Raw genomic sequence first — 13943 nt, 5'->3', positions numbered from 1 at the left:
GCATCATTAATCTGCGCTCACAGGGGTCAATGACTGGCGCCCAGAATTTTATCTGCGTCCCTTTTCACCATTATTTGAGGGGGTATTTAGTATGTTAAGTGGGGCAATGTCGCTGATTTTCGCAGACTTCTCGCCCTGGGCGGCCCAACCGCGCCCTACACTAACGCCGGCATTGGTCAAAACATACTTGGACAATGATATGCTGTGATTTATTATGACAATAGACTCGGTCAGTACTGTTGTTAAGTGCAGTTAGATAGCATGATATTAACTAACTAACTAACAGTGTCAGATCGTGTATCGACGGATGGATTGAATTGTAATAGAATAGTCTAAATTTGTGTCTATCTTTGTTATAAAACGTACAATTTAATTTATATACTTTTGATAGTACAAGCTCCAATATTAATTACTAGCTGTTCCCGTGCGGCTTCATCCGCATGAAATTATGAAAATTATATTAATATATTGATAGCAAATGTCAAAATGACATAACTTGACAAACCTTGGCAATCTTGCTTCCTTGATGTTGGCAGTTATGGTCTCTTTCTTACATTAAAGTTTTTATCCAAAACATTTACCCCCTAAGTTTAATGGCATGAAAATGTGTAGCCTAAAGCGTGACGTAAGCGTAGAGCTTTTTGTTAAAAAAAAAACTATTCAAAAATATGTTGTAATTGCTGACATCTTAGGCAGCAAAGAAGTGTGTGTTTACGCTTTGTTATAATAGTATAGATAGAAAAAAAAATTAGTAAATCATACAAACTTCTCTTTATTCATTATCACCATCGATCGGTGCAATGTCCTGAACTTTGTATAATAAGTCAAAATAACAGACATCAGATAAACTATACGTTAAGAGAACACCCCGAGGTGCAAAAATGCAGAAAAACAGGCGGCTTGGGTTCGATTAAGGCTGCTCGTGACCTACGCAAGCTACCCTATATGGCCAGGAGGCGTGAGCGATACGTCAAATTGACGGCCAAGATCAATTGGCCAGAAGTACCTTTTAAATATAATAAAAAGAGATGCATAAAAAACTTTTATTGGTACATTTTATCAGTTGTAAAAAGTGAATAAATCTTTGAGTTAAATAATAAAAATTATAAATTTTAAAATCGCATTTTTGTTTCGTTTCGATTTTAATCTATAGCTCTAAAAGCTATTTTTATATATTTTAAATAGTGTTTGGTACTAAACGTTTATTTTTATCCTTTGATTATCACCTCTATGATCTTACTTATCTATGACAAAGCTAACAGTCACGCAGTCTGGCTCGTTACGTAAAGAGAATCCTGCTTATCCCTTGCTATTATTCTGAACAGGTCTTGCTTAGAAAGTGATGGTCTCCTAGCTATCTGCAATTCGATAATGTATTGATTCCATTAAGGTTAAAAGATTTAAAAGGAATAAACCTTTAAAAAACTGCTGATAGTCAAGTATAGTCATTACCTTGGTTAAAGCTACATGTTGTATTCTTCCAAATAAGATTTAAAAAAAAAACAGCAAAAGAATATTTAAAAAAGGAAACATCTAATACATCTTTTTGTCTAAATTGAGACAGGCTAGTTACAAAATAAAACATAAGAAAATCGTTAGTTTGTACAGCGGTGCGTGACTAAGCAATTGTTCTGGGAATCGGAGACACAAATAGTGTGCCTCGGAGAACAAATATCTCTTATAAGAATTGCTTGATGAGGGCTTAGCAGAACTGGCAGTCATTCGAAATGGGTTCACGATGACAGCTCAGTGATCCGATATTGCATCCTCTTTGCAGGATGTGATTTAATTCAATAAATAGAATATTACTGCCGCAATCAAAATCACATATTGGTTACGCAGAATTCTTAAATGTAGATCTCTTATAGTAAACGGATATTCGTACTTCTTTAGTAATTTAAGTAGTCTTTAGTATCTATCGCTTACAATAAACTCCTTTATAAAATTTATAGAAATGACCAGAACAATTAAATTAACAAATATCTGCTAAATCTCATAAAAACAAATCATACAGACATCAGAACTAAAGAATAATAATTTAAAGAGACCAATTTAACTAAATGGGAATAAATGAATTAAACAAGGGCTTTAAACTTAACATCACAAGTTAAACTAAGCTTTAAAAGAAAACTTAATTAGTAAAATTTGTTACTTATTTTAAGTATTTAAAACTTTACCGTTGTAAAATAATTATAGGTACTCATTACATAGTTATCTAAGCAAAGTAAAACTGACTTAACGGAGTGTTCACGATAAGGGAATTAAAGGTGACCATGTTTAATTCATTCGAGGGAAAGTCCCAAAAGTGGATGTTAACATGCAGTAAATATTTGCTATTATTAGCAGTAACAATAATAAAAATAGTGTTTAATTAATTACAGAATAGAAAACAAAAAAATAAAATCTCTTTACGTTCATTTTAATACTTTTATTCTCTAAAGGGTTATTCTACAATCAATATATTTATTCAATTCAATCACTTTAATTCCAGTTTCCATTATAAATATAAGTGGTATTTCTTGTGGTGTAATTAAATGTGAAAATGTCTACAACTTCCTGTTAAAGGTATTATAACGGGATATTGTAAGAAACGTGTCATTGACTTAATCCGCCCCTGTCAGCGAATCTCTTTGTCTTCACCGCAACTTCCTTTGTTGTAGTCGACCTTAATAAGTTTGCGGTTTTTGGTAAATTGACAGCTGTGCAATAAAGATACCGGATATAAAATGCACAGAACATAAATGTCATCAAATTATTTCATAATTTATTTTTTACATTTGGCATAGATGTAGAGCAGCCTGGAAGAAAACATAGGTCACTTTTTTATTTCATGCGAACGGAGTCGAGAGCGAAAGCTATCTCTATACTATTGTTATGAAGAGGAAAGATTTATATTTTTGTATGTATTGAAATAACTCAAAAATTACTAGGGCGAATTCTTTCACCGTTAGAAAGGTTATTTGTGAGTAACATAAGCTATAATTTTCTTTAATTCCACGCGGACAAAGTCGCGAGCAACAGCTAGTAAAAAGGCAGTCGAATAATGTGATTGGTCAACTTTCGCAACCACAAGCACTGTTATCAAATTCAGCTTAGAATACCGCCCTGTCTTTCTCGTCAAAAGATTTTAGTAGAGTAAAATATCAATACGTAGAAAATCCTTGTTACCTTTGACCTGTTTTAGTAGTAACTCTGGAAGCTTTATTTCTATATTATCTTCATTATACAGACCTCATCTCGCGTTAATATTTATTAATGGGACCTTTTCCCTGTATAAATTAAGTAAGTTCATTACTTAGTCCACTTAGCCGTGCTTGTATAATATTACGACCTGTTAATGCAAAGTGGATAAAGTTAAAAAGGTTTTTGTTTGATATTTATGAAATTATATGTATAATTAATTTATTTTCCTTGATCAATGTACTCGTAGATCAGAATTACGTTATGTTAACTTTCATGTTTTGACAAACATACTTCGTATACAAAGTATTTGGTACCATTAAGAAGTGACCACTATCCATCTCGGATGAGTTCAAAATATTTACTAGTAACTTGTCAAGAAATAAATGTATCAATGACATTCAGTGTCTATATTTGACATATAATAGCGCGTGCACACCTTTACTAAACTGACTAAACCATCTCAAAACTGTCTAGTGTCGCTTTGATTCCCGTGAGCAAGAGGTGCGCACACTTCTCGATTTTTACCTGTACAATTACAGTTGGAATTGGCTGTAAAACAATCGACAATCACACAACACATGTACGACAGTTTATTCAAAGGTGTGCGCCCGCTCTTAATCTGGTTACCATGGACATTTCATATGTCAGTATTAATTAATATACACTTAATGCTTCCAAGGAAATCAATTTCTAAATAGGCCTACTGCGTCATGCAACGGTATCTGTAATCCGATACCCCGGTGTCGAATCCCGGAACTAACCGCAACACCTGTCTACTTCGCTCCAAATGTTAACAGACCATACGGGGAACATTGCTACGGTGGGAACTGAGACTGCGAGTTGGTCCGCGTGGAATTATAAAATCTAGTAACAAATATAGCTTAAGTAAAAATACATCTTTCTCATGACAAAAGATTTTCATAAATTCCCAGTAATTTTGAAATTACTCGTTACAAAAAAATCAAATCTATACTGGACACAAGGCTGGTTTTTATCGTTACCAGCGCCCTGGACGAGACTTCTACTCACCTTTAATTATAAGACGGGGGAATCCACAGACATTTGGCGCCCTTTATCCAGCGCCCTGAGCGACCGTAAAATCGCGCCTGCTGTAACGTCCACCGGTACTCCTAATACATAAGTCTAGATGTCACCGACAAATCGTGAATGATGCTCGTTTGTTTTTAGGCTAGGCACATCGCATGTCGAGATGTTCATCACTTTTGTACAAATTCTTTTGAAGTCGGCTTTTATCTATCTTAGCCTCTCTTGAGTTAGAAACAAAGTAGGTTTGGCCCGCGACTCCGTCCGAGGAGAATTATAAAAAAAACGAAAATGACTTGCCTATATGTTCTTTCAGATTATCTTCTACATCTATACCAAATTTCATCGAAATCCGTTCAGCTATTTAGGCTACAAACTCTAACAATCCATCCATCTTTACTTTCGCATTTATATTATTAGTGTGAAGTATGATTTATATTCTTAAAGCATTATAAACGTAAATACAACACTAACTTTATAGATATTTTCATAAGCATTATTTATTTATTGGCCTTAATCCTTTAAGTATACTAAGTAAAGTCGCAAACTAGATTACTTACAGTTAACATAAGACCTATTAAGTTATTTAATACGCTGAACTGTAAACCGATTAACGTACAAATGGACAGAAAACACGAGTATAAGAGAAAAGGTTTACGAGACAATTATCTGATAATTTATTAAGCTACAATAGAACTCAAAACTCGGTAACTTAAAAACCTCTATAACTTCAAAAAATAATACGTTCCCTTCCCATCAGAGCCCAGAACCTCTACAACATAGAACCTTGATAACTTAAAAAATCTATAACTTAAAATATTTTGTGTTTCTCTTGAACTTTAACTTATCGAGGTTCTACTGTAATAACTTAGTTACTAGATATACTAAATAACATAAAGTATGGACATCTAAAAATAACTCATGAAAAGTCAATCTTGTATAAGTACTTTTATCAGCCACTTTTTCCGCATTGAATAAAAAAAAACAAAAGTTAGTAGCCTATGTGTTCTCAACGGTTTTCTACATGTATGCCAATTTTCTTGCTAATTCCGATGTATTTATGTTGCTGATAACGAAAATCGCATTTAAAAATGTTTGTGTGTCTGTCCGCAAGCCGCGTTTGTTGCCGCGGCTGGGTCGATTTCAAAAGGTATTTCACTGAAGGGTAGCTGATATAGACGGGCATATTATAGCCTACTTTTTTATCTTAATCTTGCGTCGACGAAGTTGCGGGTAACAGGATAGTTTTTAATGTGATGAAATGATTACAATACACAAAACGGTGATTAATCTTTTAGGTCTTAGTTCGTCCGTCAATTGTTATTTTGAATGTCGATTGCCATTGCATTGTCTCTCGCTACAATTTCTTTCGTAGTAAACATCTATATCCTTTCAGACTTCAAGTGATTGCCAATCTTTTGTTTTTGTAGTTTTAAATTTTATAAGGTTTTGTGAACCCTCTGCTGTGACATTTTTTTCGACTATGAATCGCCAGTGAGAGGCGCGACGCGATCTCGAAACATCGCCAGTAACACTCGCCCTGAAGATAGACCACCGAAGGGTCCGAAACTGGTTGCCACTGAAAAAATAGACGTGAGTAATAACCGTAAAATAGTTATGAACCCGCAGTTTTAAATCTCGCTATCTTACATCTTCCGATCTTAAATCTCTTGGAGCCTTCTAGACTTTGGGATCCACAGATTCGTACGTATAAGAGAAAATCGATCGCATTCGGTTACATCTCAACCCTGTAAAGTCGATAAAAATACCATTACGTGAAGACACATTTTATCTTCACATTTCACGTATAAAGATAAAAACCTCCGAAGGGTTCGAAATGCTCGCTCATAAATTCTTAGTGCTGTAACTTTTTACGATTCGCTCATTCAAACTTTGTGTTTGTAAGTGTTTTGAAATTGCTAATAAGGAAATTCATTGTTTCCTTTTAGAAAGATCTACAGCGATGTTTTGTTTTTGAAGTCCCACTTTGAGTGTGCACTTTGATATTTCAATCTATATTTTTTTACTAAAAAGGTGAAGGTTCTCAATTCGTCTGTTTTTTTTCTCTAAAATTTTTCGACTGTCGACATCTAAGGATTTTTTGATACGCCTACTTCGTGTAAAACTGGCTTTTAACAGAGATTTCATCTAAATATAATTAATAAATAAATAAAAAAAAAAAACTTAAACAGAGACATTTTGGAGTAACAAACATCCATCCACCTAAAATAGTGATTCTCAAAGTCCCGGTGAATCCGATGACGTCCACAGGAGTGACAGCGATTGCTGGAAGCAAAGTTAAGGGTCCACGTAAATATTATAACTATGTTACCACTTTTTAACACAAAATGCTAGAGAATATTAAAGCCATTTGCGAAATTAGGTCGATATGGATCAATGAAAATGCCAAGTCCAAAAACTGTGAGTATGAAATTGGCACTTCGCCAACACTGCATTGCATAATATAGTGATCTAAAACGAAAACACCCGTCAGCGTTATTATGATAACTGGAAAAAATGCGGACATCAACTTTTAATGAAAGAACTATCTTATTATCTATAAATACTTACCTACTAATATAATAAAGCGTAAACACACACTACTTTGTGGCGTAAGATGTCAGCAAGAACAGCATATTTTTGAATAATTCTTTAATAAAAAGCCCTACACTTACCATACCCTTTAGGCTATACATTTTCACGCTATTAAACTTAGAGGGAAAATAAATTGGAAAAAATCCTAATGAGGGAAAGGAACTATATGGTACAAGCTGCCAACATCAAGGAAGTAAGATTGCCATGGTTTGTTATCATGTCATGACACTCTGACATTTGCGATTGATAATTTGACAAATGTAAATAAAATAGAACTTCCATAAATTCATGCGGATGAATCCGCACGGCAACAGCTAGTTATAATGTAATTCTCGAAAACCAAAATAAAAATTATCTGGTGTCAAGTTTTTTTTACCTATATCTGCGAAAATATAATTTGTAATTCACAGTGAAACACAAACAATACTTCAGTATAAAATAAATTGTAAAGGAACGATAAACAAATATAACTAACTACTTTATTCCGCAAAATCTTTCAAGAAAACCTCAATTCATAATGCTGTTACTCGACACCTCGTATCCGAATATCTGATAAAGAAATGTTATATTAAAGTACAATATTATAACTGGCCGCATATAATAAATTGACTATATTTAAGAAAAAAAACTGTTGGCGCCAAAAAAAGAAACATGGCCGCGATTTTATCGCTCATTCCGCATTTCGGTTTCGTGCAATATTTTTATTGGATCGTGAATCGTGCGGAGTTGAAGTCGATTCGTTTCATATCAAAGAAAATAAACAAAAATTATGAAGCTAAAGAAATGCTAAACATATTTGATTTGTGCGACGGGTTATCAATTGGATCTTTATTTTTATTTTGTACCAAAAAATCTGCAGTATCAAGTATTTAATCGATGTATGCAACATAATCTATAGTAGATATTAAATACAAATTATTAAACTTTATATTTAAATATAGCCTTACTTGCATTAAAAAAAATTAACCAAAGAGGTATCTGAACCGTAAAACCTTATTTTATTTTTAAAAATAAAATGCACATGAACTTCAGATTCGAATTTGGAATAACACGTAATTTGTACGGCACTTCGGATGTAAACAGGAACAAAGATTGTAACTGGAGCGAGCACAGAATCGCATTCAATTTGTACAATAATAAAAATATCGAGACGGTCAATACTTTCATCGAGTTTATGTGCGATTTGTTGAATTCAATAACTTTGTACTACTTATGTAAACGTTTTATTTCCATTCTTTATGTTTGTTTCGTAATTTTTATTACTTCTTAGTATTTCCTTCTTCAGACGAGGCGTTGGGATTATGTAAGTGTTTGATTTACTTAAAATAAAAAAATATAATTTTCTTGGAATTTGAATATTTTATTTCTATAAAGTGGATAACTAAATAACACTCACTCGTATCATCCGATATGGTCTAGTGGCTAGGATACCTGGCTCTCACCCAGGAGGCTCGGGTTCGATTCCCGGTATCGGAAGTTACTTTTTGTTCATTCTTATTTTTATTTTACTTTTTTAATATTAACTTTTTATGTAATTTAAAATTCCTTACATTATTCTAAGCAGATAATCTTTGACATACTATGTGAAGTTCCGATCTATTTAAGCTCAACACAAGGGATATTTCTCGGTGGCATATAAACAACTAAAAATACCTAACCGTTCTATTAATAAAGCACCTGCAGCGCCTAAAGGTCACAAAGCGCCGCCAGATGTGATCAACATAATTAAAAAATATCTAAAACATCATAGAAAATATCACCCGCGTCAAACACATTGCATAGCAGGTGCTTAGCAACATCGACTATGCGTAATAATTAATTTCATTATAGTAAGCACCTGTCGACTTCATGATCTTAATTATAGTAATAAACTCTAATTAAATAAACAAACTACACTAAAGGTTCTATATTTTAGACATGCGTTAAAAATTGTGTGAAATTTTCGACGTAAAGACTAATCGATTTGAACGGTAATATATTATTATCCTAAAAAAACTATCAATAAGTAAAAAATTGCAAAGTTCACTATAACTATACTCTTCTATCTCTTCTTCACGTATTTAAATAGAACGAGTTTTTTTGCACTAAGCACGCCCCTGGCTTTAAGCTCATAAAAAAAACGTTTACTAACATAGTTTTGTATAGAAAACCCTGTAACAGATGGTTTATACAACTATTATTCCTTAAAAGCAGCTGGCAATGCATATAAAAAGAATATTCCACCTGTTTATTGTCTATTGAGCCATAAAAAACTTTAAACGCAGCAATTGTCAAACTATTAAAAGAATTTTAAAATTATCATTTGAAAAAAGGCCGTTAAAATATGTCGGCACGAGTCAACAGCTGCGCTCATTGGTCGACGGCCATTTTTATTCCAAATTCAAAATTTGATTTGATTAAATGCGATGAGGGTTGCGTTAAGAGACATTTTCAATACATCAGAGATATTCAGAATCAATTCAAATTGACGAAATATCAATATGACTATTGACATGTTAAAAATCATGATTATTTTTTCTGCACTACAGTGTACATTGTTACAATCTCATTTCAATAAAGAAATTATCTTAAATGAAAGTTTATTTTTATGTTACCCTATAATTTTGCTGTCGATTGCAACCCTAACGTCATTCCGAATGTAATTACCAAAGAGGACAGACGTGTGTCTCACCTGCAGACATTGTTCAAATAATAGTTTTTGTTAAAAGCTAATTATATTCGTACTGCGTGCATTCCGAAAAGGAATTATTGTAACATTGTTGCTTGCGATGTGTGGTTTTGTATTTCTTTTCATGTCATTGCTATTTTTTGTCTTTTATGAATAACTATTCATATATCAGAAAATAATTCATGGATTGTGTCAGTATTTTCCCTTCGAAATGACACCACAATGGAAACATAAACATAACAGGTTTATTGCCTTTTTTTCAATCTTTCGTAGTGTAAAATTCCGTTGAGATTATTTCAACTGTTTTGGTAGTATTATTGTTGTCTTATTTCTTATGGTATTTAGAAATTACCAGACTAATATAGCTTTAGTGACCAGTTTAAACCAATCATGTTCTTCTAATTCGATAATAGATTGAATCGATATTAATCGATAACAAAGTATTTCGAATCGTTAGAGCGTGCCCTTTGATGTAATCCTATGGACGGAATGTCTCGCGTTTCGGACGGACAGACGGACAGAACGACGCGCCGCACCTGCCCCTACTTCCTGCTCATCGCTTTTTTTTCTCCACACTTACGGCATTTCCTGGAGTGTCCCGGTGACTCGTACAGAGTAATGAAGTGACAGAGTTTGCTATTTTTCAAAACTCTTATGGGTAAAATTTCTGTGCGTAGATATTTTATTGATGTATACTAAATGGAAAAAAAAACCTTAAAAATATTTTTTGTTTAGATTAAACGAATAAAAACATAAATCAGTAAATAGAAATCACAAACTAATATTCCCGAAATAAGATGCTTGTTTTAATGAACAGAATAAAAATCATTAATAACTAGCACAAATTTTTGAGCAACAAACAATATTTCCCGGCAGTGTTCTGTGACAAAGCTAATCTGTGGCCTTTTTAAATTTATTCATATTGTTTGCAAAGTGAAATAAGTTTTTCGTGCGTTTCAACAAGTCGATCGTCGATTCGATTCATGAGATGTTTTTGTGCGTCCGGACACGCGGTGAATCGTTTGGAACTACGGAACGGAGACAATGACCGTTTGGTTCCCACCGCCAGTTCGTTTGGAACCAAACCGAACAATAGGTGTTTGGTTCCCACGGATTCTGGTCATTGATTGAAGTGACAATTTTATGATCTATATTAACACGGATTTTCTTCACTTTCGATAGTATCTTTATTGTCATCTACCTGTATTTCTTTACCTGTCTGGTTATTAAATAATCTACACTGTTCGATGCTATGACATCAAACTGTATCTGTAAAATTTGCAGTCATTACGCAATTTAATGAATGACTGACTTACATAAACCATTTCAATTTTGTTCACTTTGTACACTTTCATCAGTGGAATATAATCTTGGAATGTTCCAGAAGTTTCTGAACATCCTATACAAGCATCTTGTTCTGGAATTTAGTGACAGATGTACAAAATAATTCTACGTATTACCTCTTATCCTTAAACCATTTAAGAATGACAGCTGATTGTTTTTTAACCTCAACGAGCAGCGACACCTGGTGGCCATATTTGTACTAAGAAAAATGAATTTTTAATACCCATTTTATAACCCATTACGTTACTTGTCGCACATTTAATGCGGTCATTAAGTAAAAAATTATAACATTAATAATTTTGATGTTTTAAGGCTTCGTTTTATCGCTGTTCATGTCTTAAGTACTTAAATGTGGGTGGTCATTCTTTGAGTGAAACTTTGGCGTGGAATTTTAATAAGTGAAAACCGAAACTAAAAAAACCAACACATGTAATTTTAATTTATTTAAAATATTTTGAGTTACAAGAATCTAGGGGACAAGGAAGCTATCGGCGTCAAAACGGTGAAAATAAAACAAGCACAAAGTACCATGTCTTCTAGCCTATCCATGTATACAGATCAGTGGATAAACTAAACACAAGAAATGCCTTTTACACGACAGTTCAGGGGTACATCGTCTGCTTGAACGCATCCATTCCAAGTAACTTTCTACTTATATTACAAACGTGTTGATAAACCAGTTACTACTACGTGACATTCTGATAAGCTTCAGATAAGAAGTGAATTCATAAAAAGAATAACAGATCGTAACTACGTTAAACTAATACTGCTCTATGTTAGCGTGCTTAATCTATACTTCTGTACCAATGTTATAATGAGGAAAGATTTGTGTTTTTGACCGACTTCCCAAAAGAAGGAGGTACTCAATTCGTCTGTATGTTTTTTTATGTGTGTTACGGCATAACTCCGCCGCTAGTAGACCGATTTTGATAATTCTTTTTTTATCCTAAAGATAATGCTTACAGGTGGGTTGCATTATTTTGTTTGATTTTTGGAGACTAAGACTACGACGTAGTTAAATAGATTTTGTATGTATATGATTCACGAAAAAACGACTGGGTCGATATTAAAAATTCTTTGATCATTAGAAATGTTTATTAGATTTTAAAAATTTGTCTGTGAGTAACATAGACTATGTTTTTTTTATTGTTTTTCATATTTTTTAATTACACGCGGACAAAGTAGCGAGCAACAGCTAGTTCTAAATAAAGCTAAGTATACATTAAATCATTGTATTTATCGTCAGATTTCTGTCCCACTAAGCTGTAACCCTCTCAGTCATTAAGTGATCTCTCTTGTAGGGATTAAGTTTGTAAAACTGCACTTTAGCCAACTTTAGCTCCTAATTGTCTTCTCTATAAAAGGTTAAATTGTTATCTAGGACCACTTTGAAGATAATTATGGCCTCTGCAATCATTTCTTTCATATTACCAGACATGACTATAACTCTAACTCGAGATTCCTCAGTACGTGTGCGCAAGAATGGAATAACATAGAAATGAGTGCGCGGAAATAGAGAATATAATTCAATACTAAATGCCTTTCCATTAATCATAGTTATGAGGCATCAATGTCAAATGACATTTAATTTGTTACCTACATTGTCACACGGTTGCACAAGAAGCCAATTTCATGGTGTTTGAAATCAAATCAAAAGAACACTTGTCGGCAACTATTTAAACATGTCGGCGTGATTGATATCAAAAAAATAAATTGTACAGGAAATAAACGAGGCGGCATTCGATTCGTTCATGTTAGCTCATACCCGCCACGCTTCAATTGTCTACAACCTTAGGGTTGGTAAAATACAACTACTATCTTACTAATCTTACTAATGTTATAAACTATCTGTTCGCATGCGGCTTCATCCGCATGAAATTATAAATTTATTGTTTGTCAAATTCTCAATTGCAAATGTCAAAACACCAATTACCTTACTATGGCAATCTTGCATCCTTGATGTTGGCAGCAATTTATGGTCTCTTTACCACATTAGGGTTTTTATCCAAAATATTTACCCCCTAAGTTTAATGGCGTGAAAACATATAGCCTAAAGCGTGACGTAAGTGTAGGGCTTTTTATTAAAAAAAGAATTATTCAAAAATTTGCTGAAATTGCTGACATCCTAGGGAACAAAGAAGTGTGTGTTTACGCTTTATTATAATAGTAAAGATGCGAAAGTTTAGATGGATGGATGTTTAGAGTTTGTACCCTAAACAACTGAACGGATCTAGATGATTGGCATAGATGTAGAGGATAGTCTGGAAGAACACAGGGGACTTACCTTTTTTTTAATTCCACGCGGACGGAGTCTTAGGCGAAAGCTAGTTAAAAATAAAATCAACAAGCCATCAAGGTCGATTTTAGCATTTCGAGTGCTCTGAGCGAGATTTCTATACCTCCCTTCAACAGAAACCTATATGAAAAAAGACTCCCGTCGCGCCTCTTTATGGACTGGACGGTCGCCCTATCCTAACGGTACTGATGCAGGCTGTACCTTTAAAACAAGAGAACGAAACAAGGGTTGTTTTCTCGTGAGCCGTTAGCACAGTTAACGACTACTATGTTTTTTTTTAATCCGTACAATTCCGACATAATTTGATATCGCATAGGCATCAAAATAGAACGGAAGATTACAAATCGATTAACTCCTACAAAATCAATTTGTTTAGGCCAAATAAGGTCAGTGGTACTGGCATAAAAAAATACAGTTTTGTTTATTAATACATAACTTTAGCATACATGTTAAAAACACTTTTACGATGCAAAGTACATTCAAGTTATAAACGAAGGACATTAAACATAAAAAACAAAGTACCGTTCCGTACCCGGAAAATACACGTTGCTTACAAATGATGTTATTGACAACCCTATTTTGTGAAAGTAATTATAAATGCAAGGCGAAACCTTTTTGCCCTACACAAGGTATTCATATTTCGTAGTATTGGTTTGACATTGAGAATAACTCATTTGCCAGTCAGAATAGTGTTTGCGGCCCTTACATTTGGATAGCTGTTTAACATTTTCAAACAGTACGGACGCGTGTTGAATACTCAATTACTATAATATTGTCATTTCCCAACAGCATAAAGACTGCAGCAGAAAACTT

The 13943-nt window shown here is 33.6% G+C and overlaps 1 protein-coding gene and 1 non-coding gene across 5 annotated transcripts in view; one reads left to right on the top strand and one right to left on the bottom strand.

Moving 5' to 3' along the window:
• LOC106104340 overlaps window positions 1–13943 on the bottom strand; it is a 271002-nt gene that overhangs the window by 192537 nt on the left and 64522 nt on the right. The gene's annotated exons all lie outside the window — the stretch shown is intronic.
• Window positions 8227–8298, top strand: Trnae-cuc. Its single transcript has one exon. It is a non-coding gene; the product is annotated as a tRNA-Glu (tRNA).

Source organism: Papilio polytes, unplaced genomic scaffold (assembly GCF_000836215.1).
Source record: "Papilio polytes unplaced genomic scaffold, Ppol_1.0 DF824270.1, whole genome shotgun sequence".
NCBI classification, from domain to species: domain Eukaryota; kingdom Metazoa; phylum Arthropoda; class Insecta; order Lepidoptera; family Papilionidae; genus Papilio; species Papilio polytes.
The sequence above is the reverse complement of the archived record's forward strand: the minus strand, read 5'-3'. Positions and strand labels throughout refer to the sequence as shown.